The sequence below is a fragment of the Durio zibethinus genome, chromosome 12, assembly GCF_047325235.1.
Source record: "Durio zibethinus cultivar Kanyao isolate XHJ-2024 chromosome 12, ASM4732523v1, whole genome shotgun sequence".
In the NCBI taxonomy this organism is placed as follows: domain Eukaryota; kingdom Viridiplantae; phylum Streptophyta; class Magnoliopsida; order Malvales; family Malvaceae; genus Durio; species Durio zibethinus.
In genome coordinates, this window is record NC_143173.1 from 3,661,338 (window position 1) to 3,672,476 (window position 11,139).

General features: G+C 26.4%; 1 pseudogene across 1 annotated transcript; it reads right to left on the reverse strand.

Annotated features, from left to right (window-relative positions):
- Positions 1-152: 152 nt before the first annotated feature.
- LOC111297236 (F-box/kelch-repeat protein SKIP25 pseudogene) lies at positions 153-1,470 on the reverse strand (annotated as a pseudogene). The gene has a single exon (XR_016326251.1). The product of XR_016326251.1 is annotated as an F-box/kelch-repeat protein SKIP25 pseudogene (transcript).
- Positions 1,471-11,139: the final 9,669 nt, after the last annotated feature.

Genomic DNA, 11,139 nt, shown 5'->3' on the forward strand with positions numbered 1-11,139 from the left:
ATGCCCAAATCCATTCAACAAATTTTAATTTTTTGTCCAACTCTCTTAAAATTTGAACGAATTTTTGACTCAAAATAGATATTAGAACTCTTAAATAAGTCTAGTGGTTGCCATAACTACACCAAAATATAACATTTTATAAAGCAGATATATACTTTAAAAACATAAAATTAAAAATTAAAAAAGGTGAAAAACAATCAAGCAAGCAAACAAATGACTTGATTCTCAACGGGGCTTAGTTTTAACAATATTGACTATTCTTGCCTACTAATTCTAGGCAAAACATGGGCAGCAACCACTTCCAACCCACGAGGCGGCGCCACCTCCCAAAACCTGGCAGCTCTTCCTCCAACATCCACCACTATAATGCTTTCCCCATTTGCTGAAACGGCACAAATTTTCCCTCTCCCTGCGGCTATCTGTTCCACACGTTTAAGCTGTTCCAACTCAATTACCTTCACCCAACAATCCTTTTCACCATCATATTTGCTTAAACAACCTTTCACTTCATCAATCACATAAATCACATCTTCATCCATTGTCGCTGCTGGCCCAGTCCAACCAGCAACCATTCCTGGAGGCATGTCTTCCCATTTGTCCAATTCCACATTGTAAACTGCACCTTCTTTCACTGCATTGCCTTTGACATTAACCATGTAAAGTTTCCCTCTATATCCAACTGCTTCCACTGCTTCTCTGCTAAACCTTCCGTCTTTGAGTTGTGCCTTGTTTTCCCAACACCATTTTTCAATCTTCTTGTTTAAATCCCACTGTTCCATTGACCTCGCTACATCAGGTTTGTAATGGGAGCCAACACCGCTTGCTATATAGACCACCCCTCGTGCTGAGCCTGTAGCACACCACCTGCGTGGGATGGAGACTTGGGGGCCATAAAACCAGCGGTTGGACTCTGGATGGAAGACTAAAGGGCTGGAAAGTGCAGGGAAAAGCTTGTGAGTGGTGGCAGCTATGAGGACCAAATGGTTGGAGACTGCCAAGGATTGTATTGGAAGGTTCCGGGATAGAAAAGAAGGGTGGCGATGGAGGAGATGAAGAGGAGGGTTTTGTGGAGGTCTAGGAAGTGGTCTCCAAGCTGATGATAATGGATCAAAAGAGAAAAACTCAATTGAGTTTTGAGAAGCAACTTCTCCAAGGTTTCTTGTAGTGGGATTTTGCAAAGGAGAAAGGAGAGCATAAAGGGAGAAGAAGGGAGGGAAAGAAGGAGAGTAAAGGAGGCGACGCCATGGGTGGCAAACAGAGAAAAGAAGGGAAGGAGATAGAGAAGAGAGACAGCGTTGAGCTAGATCGTCAGGGAGGCCTGGCAAAAGGGTTTCACCTACAGTTTCATCCAAGGAATCATTCTTGGTTTGTTTGCTGCATTGAGGAGTGGTTTCCATGAAGGAATTCGGCTCAAGGACTAGAAAAGTGGATATGGACTCGAAGTCGAAGGGGAAGCATGGGAGAGGTGGGGCTTTTTATCTTCTTGTTGGGGCTCACATTTCTTTAATGTGAAGTTCCAATTTCAACATCCAAATGGTTTATCAATAAATCAATACGAGTAATATTTATACAAATGATTTTTTTTTAATTTATAATCTAAATTTTGAACCTTTATTTTTATATTTAACTTTCTTATTAAGATAATATAGGCATAATTTTTTTTTTATTCTATAATTTTTAAACCTTAATTTTATCATGCTAAATTATACAAATTTCAATCCGCATAAAAATAATTCTTATACAAAAAGATTTATGTACTAATTTATAGTACTAATTTATGTCCTATAGTTTTTAATGTTAAAAGTTAAAAATAGCAAAATAAATATAGACCACATATAGAAAAGTAAGAGTCGTAAGTGTTCAAAAAAAAAAAGGACGTGGACATATAAACTAATATAATGTAGGAACAACTTAAAAAATTTTAAAAAAAAAGTGAAAATTCAATTTGGCATGGAGGAAATTATATTTATATTAAATTTTTTTCATAGTTAAAGGGTAAAAAATAATAAAAATCTAAAAAAAAAAGTCGATTTTCATAAAAACAAAAGAAAATTTAATTCAGAAATATCAAAGAAAGTGAAATTTTAATTTTAGAAGAGAAGTGTTTAACTTTTTTTACATGAGAGATTGATTAAAAAAATTGCTATTATTATATTTTAAATTTTAAATTTAATTAAAATTATCTTTTAAAGAGGATGTACAAATTAATTAGATTAAATTTTGGATTTAAAGCACTTAAATTTTTATTTTTGATATTTTTTGCATTCTCACTTAATGTTGCATAGAACAGAAAATTAAAAAAAAATTCCATTGATAAATATAAAAACTTTTTAAAATTTTTTCTTCGAAAACTAATACTATGTAAATAATAACTTTGAAAAGAATTTATGTAACAATAAATATCGAAAAAGAAAAAGCGGACAATGGAATCCAGAAATTAATGGCAGCCGTTGATGATATACAGTATATATTCATAAACTTGTTTTGGTGACCCACTTTAGCCGTTGATATACTTTTTTTTTTTTTTGTAATGTTTTGGTACACCCACTTTTGCTTTTATAGCCAACCTTCCATTTGCCTTTTTGAGGGGCCCAAGAAAGGAAGTTGCACTTATGCCTCTCAATAATTTTCCTCCTCATCCATGGTTGGTTCAAATAAAAAAAGTGTGGATGACAGTCTGTTTTTCTTTAAAGCAAATACTGTGGAAAGCGAAAGGGAGCGGTAAATATTACAGAAATATGGAGAGCAACTGGTTAATTTCGAGCAGTCATTGCTTTTCTTTAGCAGAAATACCTCTGATGAATCAAGAGACGTAGTTAAGCATAAGCTAGGGGTCAATGCTACTAACGACGCAGAAAAATATCTAGGGCTTCCTTCAATGGTTGGAAGAAATAAAAGACGTGCCTTTAGGAGTTTGATTGATCGAATGAAAATGCAAATCCAGCACTGAAGTAAAAGGACTCTCTCCCAAGGTAGAAAGGAAATATTTATCAAGTCTGTTTTACAAGCATTCTTAGTGTATACTATGAACTGTTTTCCCTTACAAAAGGACTTTGCGAAGAATTAAATAGTTTGACTAGTAGACACTGGTGGAGCTCTTAAAAAGACATGAGGGGAATGCACTTGCTAAATTGGAGCATGATATGTTGGTCTAAACGCAAAAGGGGACTGGGTTTCCGTGACTTTGAATGCTTTAATTTGGCAGTACTAGGTAAGTAGTGTTGGAGGATATTAAGGAATAAGGAAACCATTCTGTATAAGATGCTATAGGCTAAATACTTTCCAGACAATAATTTCCTGGATGCACCACTAGGATCGACACCATCACTTACCTGGAGGAGCTTGTGTGCGGGCAGAGAATTATTGAAAGCATGTATAAAGTGAAGGGTTAGGGACGGATCCCAAATTCGCATATGGTACGACAAATGGCTGCCAAGTGGATTTTCAACGTATGATCAAGCTAGATACAATAAAATTCATCTTATAATTTTGCCACAAATATCATATTTATCATTCTAAAAAATATACATAAAAAATATTATATATATTTATATTATATAATATATTTTAAAATTTATTTTTAAAAATCGATTAATTCAATTGATGCAATTATTAATTTTAAAAATAAAAACCAACTTGATAAATCGATTAAACTATTTTATTTAATCAATTGTTATCAAAATCAAATTAATCAAATCAATTTAACTAAATTCATTCAATTTTAATTGATCAAATTGGTATGTTCACTCCTAATTTTAAAAACTTGCTCTCCCACCTCAATATGGTTTTAATCATTTTAATTGATTCTTGTTCAAAGTTATTTGCCTCAGTTAAAATATATATTCTATTCTTTGATTTTTGATATTTTGTCTCTTTAAGGAAAAATAGTCAACTTTAAGAATTAATTAAAATTAAAAAGTTTAGTTAGATGTTAAATTATAAAAAGTTGCATTAAATTTCTAAAATAGTATAAAATTTTTATTTTGATCACATAGCAAGAATATCACAAGCTAAGTCTAGCTAGCCTATTAATAAAATTAAAATGAAAATAGTCAAGCTACCTAGCCTTCAAACCAAATCATTTATATGCTGTGAATGAGTTCTAAAATCCACTGATTGCACATTGCTTACTTTGTTAAGCTATCAGTCTGCTGTTCGAAAAGTTGCCAAAACATCATTAATTGACAATTAACTTGGTGAGATTTTTTTTTTAATGAATTATGTTTGTCATCAATTCGCGAATATAAATAAATTTTATTATATTCGTATTTTTTTATTTAATTAACAAATTTTAAATTATTTTTTAAAATAATTTATTAAATTTAATAATAAATATAAATAAACAAAAATTAAATTTATTAACAAAATTATTTATAGGTTTATTGTAGCCTTAGGGCCAATATATAAAAATCTTCATGATGTGTAGCAACCGAACCTTTTTTATAATTAAAAAAGGACCCCAATGGATGCATGCTGCCTGTCATTTGATTTTGAAATGTCATGGCAAGTATTGTCCTAATTCTATAGGGTAGTGGTTTTCCTTCTCATTGCAATCATTTTCATATTTAAAAGACGGAAATGTACCATTGAGTCACTAGTATTTTTCAGTTTTACTAAGTATTTTTGAACACAAATTCTACCTAGATCTGAATTAAGGTGAAAATGTGTAGGTTTCAACTTGCTCTCTCTTGTTTGAACATAGGCTTTTTTTTTTCTCATGAAAAGTTTAGGGTGAGGGAAGGCTTCTATAATCTAGAACCTAGGTAGATGGCAGGTTTTAAAGAAAACTTACATTAGATTTATAGATCATCCACCAAAAGAGATTGGTAGTAGTAAGATTCAAATCTAAGTTTTACAAATGAAATATTCGAATCTTACCAACTCAATCAATTCTTATCGGCTATTAGGATATAGGCTTTGAGGAAATGCTTTGCCCTTTTGGCAGGGTTAGAGAATTAAAGAAGAAGATTTTCTAATATGGATGTGATATAGGCCATGTCAAGTGCTTTTGATAAAGGACCAACTTAATCTCCAAATTTGAAACGATCCAAATAACCCTTCCACTTTAAGAAAAATTGAAATTTTCAAAAGAACTAAGCACCCAACTTGAAAAATAGGAGAATTTGAAAATGCCATAAAAACCTCACATGATAACAAGGAAAAGAAACATAATTTTTACATTCTTGCATCTTCAAGGAAGTCTTTGTTAAGCTTATAAGGAATCTTGATAAGAGCGAAGATGATAATAGTCAAGAGAGATAGCAAGAAAATCATTATGTGAAGATAGTAACGGCAAAAATAAGGGCAGCAAAAGTGGAGAACTTAGGGTTTTTAGCATGTGTATTGTGTGGAGGGGAGGGTGGCAGCTGAGTGAGGGGTTCGAGAGAAATGAAAATGAGGATGAAAAGAAATTTTAGGGTAGGGTTTTGTGAAAAAATAATAAATATAAAACAATATATTTCACTATTTCATAATTCGATTAACCATTTAATTAATTCGATGAAAGCTATTGGAGCTTTGAATTAAACAAAAATATATAACCCTTTTCTACTCCATAACTTTCACATTTGTCTTCTTAAGATTCAATTTCATACTCTCAAAATGAAAATCTAAAATCCTACCCCTTAGCTTAAGGCTATTAATTTCTTCCTATTTTATTATAAATGCAACTACTCTTACATGTTTCATGGATAGCAATTTCATCAATCCATTATCATATTAGGAAAACTAATTAAATGACCAATGGGATTGTTTTTACCAATTTCCCACAATATTCTTTAGCAATATCGGTCTAGGGCTAGCACTCCTTTTAATTTCAAAAACTTTCTTTTTTTGTATTTGAAGTTACACAAAATATCAAATCTTGATCAATGAAATTAAAATTTTAACATTATAATAACATATCACACTAGATAAAATTAGAAGATACTCAATTTGTTTTAAAATTTAAACCCGAGATCATTAATAATATAGGTTTTTATGTTTCTCATATTCATTTTTAAAGAGAGTTATTACATATGTTTATCGTTTGTTCTATATAGAGCTTTTAAAACTTGCTAGTTCACTCAATGATTTCTTTAATTTGTTTCAACCTCTTTAACAAAATAGCCAAGTTTTGTTTCACCTATATTTGCATCCTTGTCCTCCTATTTTCTAGCTTGTTCATTTACCCCATATGTTAAAATATTTCTATCCCATATCCTATAGTTTTATATTTAAATTAGATCCATTTACTTATTGTATTTTAAGTTAGATGCTTAATATAATATTAGAGTCAAGATTTTTTATTATTATTCTTTTCAAATTTGTCACGTAGAATGCTTCTTTCATTTTTGCTTACATGTAATGAAAGTCTATTAAAATGATATTATATCACATCTCGTAAACTTATATTCAAATTGAATCTTTTTATTTATTGTTAATTGATTTTAAATTGGATGTTTAATACAAAGTTTTCTACCATTTCATTTTATTTTTCTACTTTAAATATTTTTTTAATTAATTTAATTACATAAGATGTTTTCTTTTGATATCGTAGTTATAATTTTAATTTTAAATTTATTAAATATTACTTCTTAAAAGTATTGTATGAATTATTTGAATTAAACTTCAAATTTTTATGAGATAAGACTTTATTATTAAGTCCAATGTACTTTTACTTGAAAAGTTGTCTTGCATGTTAGCTAGATATTAAAATGAATTATTAATAAATATATTACTTGTGATCGGCCCAAGCATGTCGGCTCGACATAGCATGACTCCTTATAGTCCCATGGCACAAAGGAAATTGGCTAGCAAGACTAGGAAGTGAACATGGGCCTACCAGTATAGGTTGCAGGAATATGGCCCATGGGTTTCCATTTTTTTTTTGCCTAATATGGTCGATTAATTGGATTTTTTAAATGTCCACTGGCTCAGGCCATAGACATTATTTTTTAAATTGAAAAAAAAATTTTTAATTAAATTTTAATTTTAAGAGGATAGATTCTATAAAATAATTAAAGACAAAGTACTGCTCATGAATTCTAGATAGCGAAGACGGTTGTTTACCGGTATTGGTACATAAGCCTACACGTATTTTTTATACAGCTACATATTAATAATTTATATATTTATATCATATTTTATATAAAAATTATATGTTATAATATATGTTAATATAAAAAAATAAATAATACATTTTTTTAAATTTTTTGTTAAATTTATATAAAAATTTTATTATAATTTTAAATAATATTATTTTTATATATTTTTATATTATTTTTATGTTATGTCAACGTATTATATTTTAAATTATCATATATAATTATTGAAATTCCTTTAAATAAACAAGAGTATTCTTTAAATAAAATTTGACTCATTGAAATACTTACAAAATATTAATTTAACTTTTGATATTTTTAAGTCATGATAGTTAAGTATAGTAATAATTTTGTATCTTATCTTCCATATTTATATGTCTATTACTAGAGGTAAGGTTCATTTAAATGGACAGTAAAATTAATTTTAATAAGATTGAATATAATAGAAATGTTGAGATTAGTAATTATAGTGAATAGATAAAAAATTGATAATAAGATATGTGTTTGAATATAAAAATAACAGTGATGACAAAATAAATTATAGTAAAAAATAACCATTAAAAATATTAGATTAAAGTTTGTGTATAATGAAAATTTTAAATTGTTTTGGTTTCTTTTTCTTTCTTTTTTTAAGTTTTTTTTTTGGGTTTTTACTATTAATTAAACATATTTTATAGTAAAACATCAGTGATGATAAAATAAATTATAGTAAAAAATAACCATTAAAAATATTATATTAAAGTTTGTGTATAATGAAAATTTTAAATTATTTTAAATTGTTTTGGTTTCTTTTTCTTTCTTTTTTTAATTTTGTTTTTTTGGGTTTTTACTATTAATTAAACATATTTTGAAAGGAAAAATCAATGAAAGTAGGATTGGTAAAATAATCCCTATCCAATATATTTTGATTCATCTTAATCTAATACATGTGTTTTTTTTTTTTAATCAAACCAAGGTTTTATGTAAACAATTAGAATTGAGTTAGAAACAAATTTATTAAACGTTGTCTCACCTCATATATATAAAAATATATATTTTATTATTTACTTAATTTTATATTGATATTCGTATAATTAATATTTTAGATTTTGAAGCTTAATAAGGTGTCCATATGACATCTTATAAATTTTTTTTAAAAAATTTTTAGCCTTCTTTTGCTTTTTTTAAAACTTTTTTTATTAAATAATATTTTTAGAAAGGGAGCTCAATCAAAGTATTGACTAGCAGCATCATTTGGGTTATTTTATTTTATTTTTATTTTTAATTAGATAAATTTTATAATAAAATAAACTTTGTGAATTAAGATGATAAAACAAGCAGTATAGGATAAGTTTCGATACATTCTTATCCAATAAGGAATAATAGTTTTTTTTTTCTTAAGTCGAAATCAAATTAAGATGGAGCAAAATTTTAAATAGAAAGAACATAGAATTAAAAGCAAGTAAAAATATTTTATCTCGATTTATTTTGAAATAAATATAAAAAAGTATATATATTTTATTATTTATTAATTATATATTTATATATTAATTATATTAATTAAGTTATTACTTAAAATATTAATTTAAGAGATTAACATTTTAAACTCAATAAATTTACCCGCTTAACACCTCAATATTTTTTCTTTTGCATTTGTAATCTTTATAAAATATATCTTAATGCTTAGTTAAGTTTTTAATCATTTACATTAAGAAAAATTATTTATTTTTGTCTTGATTTCATTTTTTTTTAAATAGGTATAAAAATTTTTTAACCCATAATAAAGCGCAAATATCATATCAATACAAGTAAGGGTGTAAATCGAGCCGAATCAAGCCGACACAGTGAGAAGTTCGAGCTTGACTCATAACTAGCGGCTCGATACTCAACTCGAATTCAATGGAGTTTTATTTTTCAAGCTCGAGCTCGATTTGTGATCAAATTCGAGCTATTCGAGCTCGCTCGATTAAGCTCGATTAATACGTAAAAATAAGCTCGATTCGTATATTCGATAAGAGTTCGATTATTTATGCTCGAACTTGAATTTGAAATAGTTTATTAATTAAAATAATAAAAATATATTTAAATATAAAAATTTGATTAGGCTCGTGAACTACTCGAATCAGATATAAGAATACTCGAATTCGACTCGATCGATAAATCGAGTTACTCGAGCTCGACTCAATAATAATCAAAATAAATTCAAATTTTCTTCGAATCAAATCTGAATAACTTACGAATATTAATATATCATTTACTCCTTTAAAAACTACACCACTTATTATTCAAATAACTTGAAACGCTGCTATTCAAAAATCACATGCTGAAGATTTAACAACTTCCCAGTATGTTTTATTTATTTATTATTATTATTATTTTTTCAAAATAAAACACTTTAATAATGTGCCATAAATTCATGGCATCTTTTTGGTACGTTAATTAATTACATATTTAAAACCACTTGAAAAAGTATATTTTTTTGGTCTGAAATCACAATTAATGTCACAAATAAATGTTCACCAAAATCTATCTATAATTAAAACGAATAATAAATAACTCTTCATTTCTTGAATTCTCTTCCCTCCCTTGCATCCAGTAATCTATAGATCTTTGTATAAGTCGAGTCGAAGCATGTTTTTATTCATTTTAAATTTAATTTATTTTTTTAATTTTTTATATTTAAATTTAAATTTAAATTTGATTCGATCCATTTTAATTTAATATTATATAAAATTATATTTGATTTGATTTGATTTAAAATTAATAAAATATTATTTTTAAAATACAAATTAAATAAAATATATAAATATAAAATTAATTAATTAAAAAAATAATTTATATATATTAAGTTGAGTTTACCTAAAACTCGACCCTAACTCAACTATAATTTTTTTTAATCACTTGATCTAATCTAATCTAATATCTAATTAAAAAAAATCGACCCTAAGAAATTATATTAAGTTGGAATCTGCCGATATGGATCAAATTGCCTTTTCTAAACGTGTGTACATAAAATAACAAGAAATATGTACAAAAATTCACAGAGGAAAACATTAAAAATTTAAAATAAACTTTTTTTATACAAAATGAAAAAGAATTCTTATTTTATATAGCAAAATTGGTCCTTTTAAAGGTTGAGTAATGCTTTTTTTGGATATCTATGTAATAATAAATAAGAAAAAACTGAAATTAACGTATTTATATTTATTTATGAAATTAAAAAATTTTACTGTTTACGTAAAAAAATTATAATTCTAAAAAAAAATCAAGAAAAAAGTTCGTAGGAAATGACATATTTTATATAACAAGTGTTATTTGAGAAAAGAAAAATTTTTTCATATGGTATCTCTTAATTTAATATTATATAATATTAATGTAATTATGTAGTTAAACTAATATTAAGAATTATTATGCTATAATTAAAATAAAAGAATTTATTAAATATGTTGACAATAAAATTTTTTAGAACTCACAAGTGGGTTAATAGAATAACACATAATTTTTAGGTATATTTAAAATAAAAATGAGATATGCTTTAGTTTTTTAATTTCATTTATAAAATTAAAAAATTTCATAGTATATTAAATAATAATTTTTAAAATAATATTTAAAATTATGATTTTATTAAGATATCATATCAATTTAATTAACAAAAAATTATATGATATTGGATTAACGGTACCAATGAAAAAATAATGAAGGTTCCATAATAGGAGATAATAAAATAATTTTGGATTCAAATTATTAGGACTTGTAATTGGCATTAATTTTAAATGTAAAATTTTGCAAGATAAAATTTGTTTTGATCTATTTTAAGATCGAATAATTTATTTATCTCGATATTTTGTAAAAATAATTATATGCTTAATGAGAAATCATTTTTTTTTGGTATAAATGATAAATCATAATTTTTTTATATTTTTAATGAAATTACTAAATTACTTTTTATTTCAATTTTTAAATATTTCAAATATAATAAATTATATAACTTATCAAATTTTTATATTCTATAAATTAAAAAAAATTATATTTAGGGTTTAGAAGTAAAATTCAATTGAAAAAAAAATCTCAATCTAAC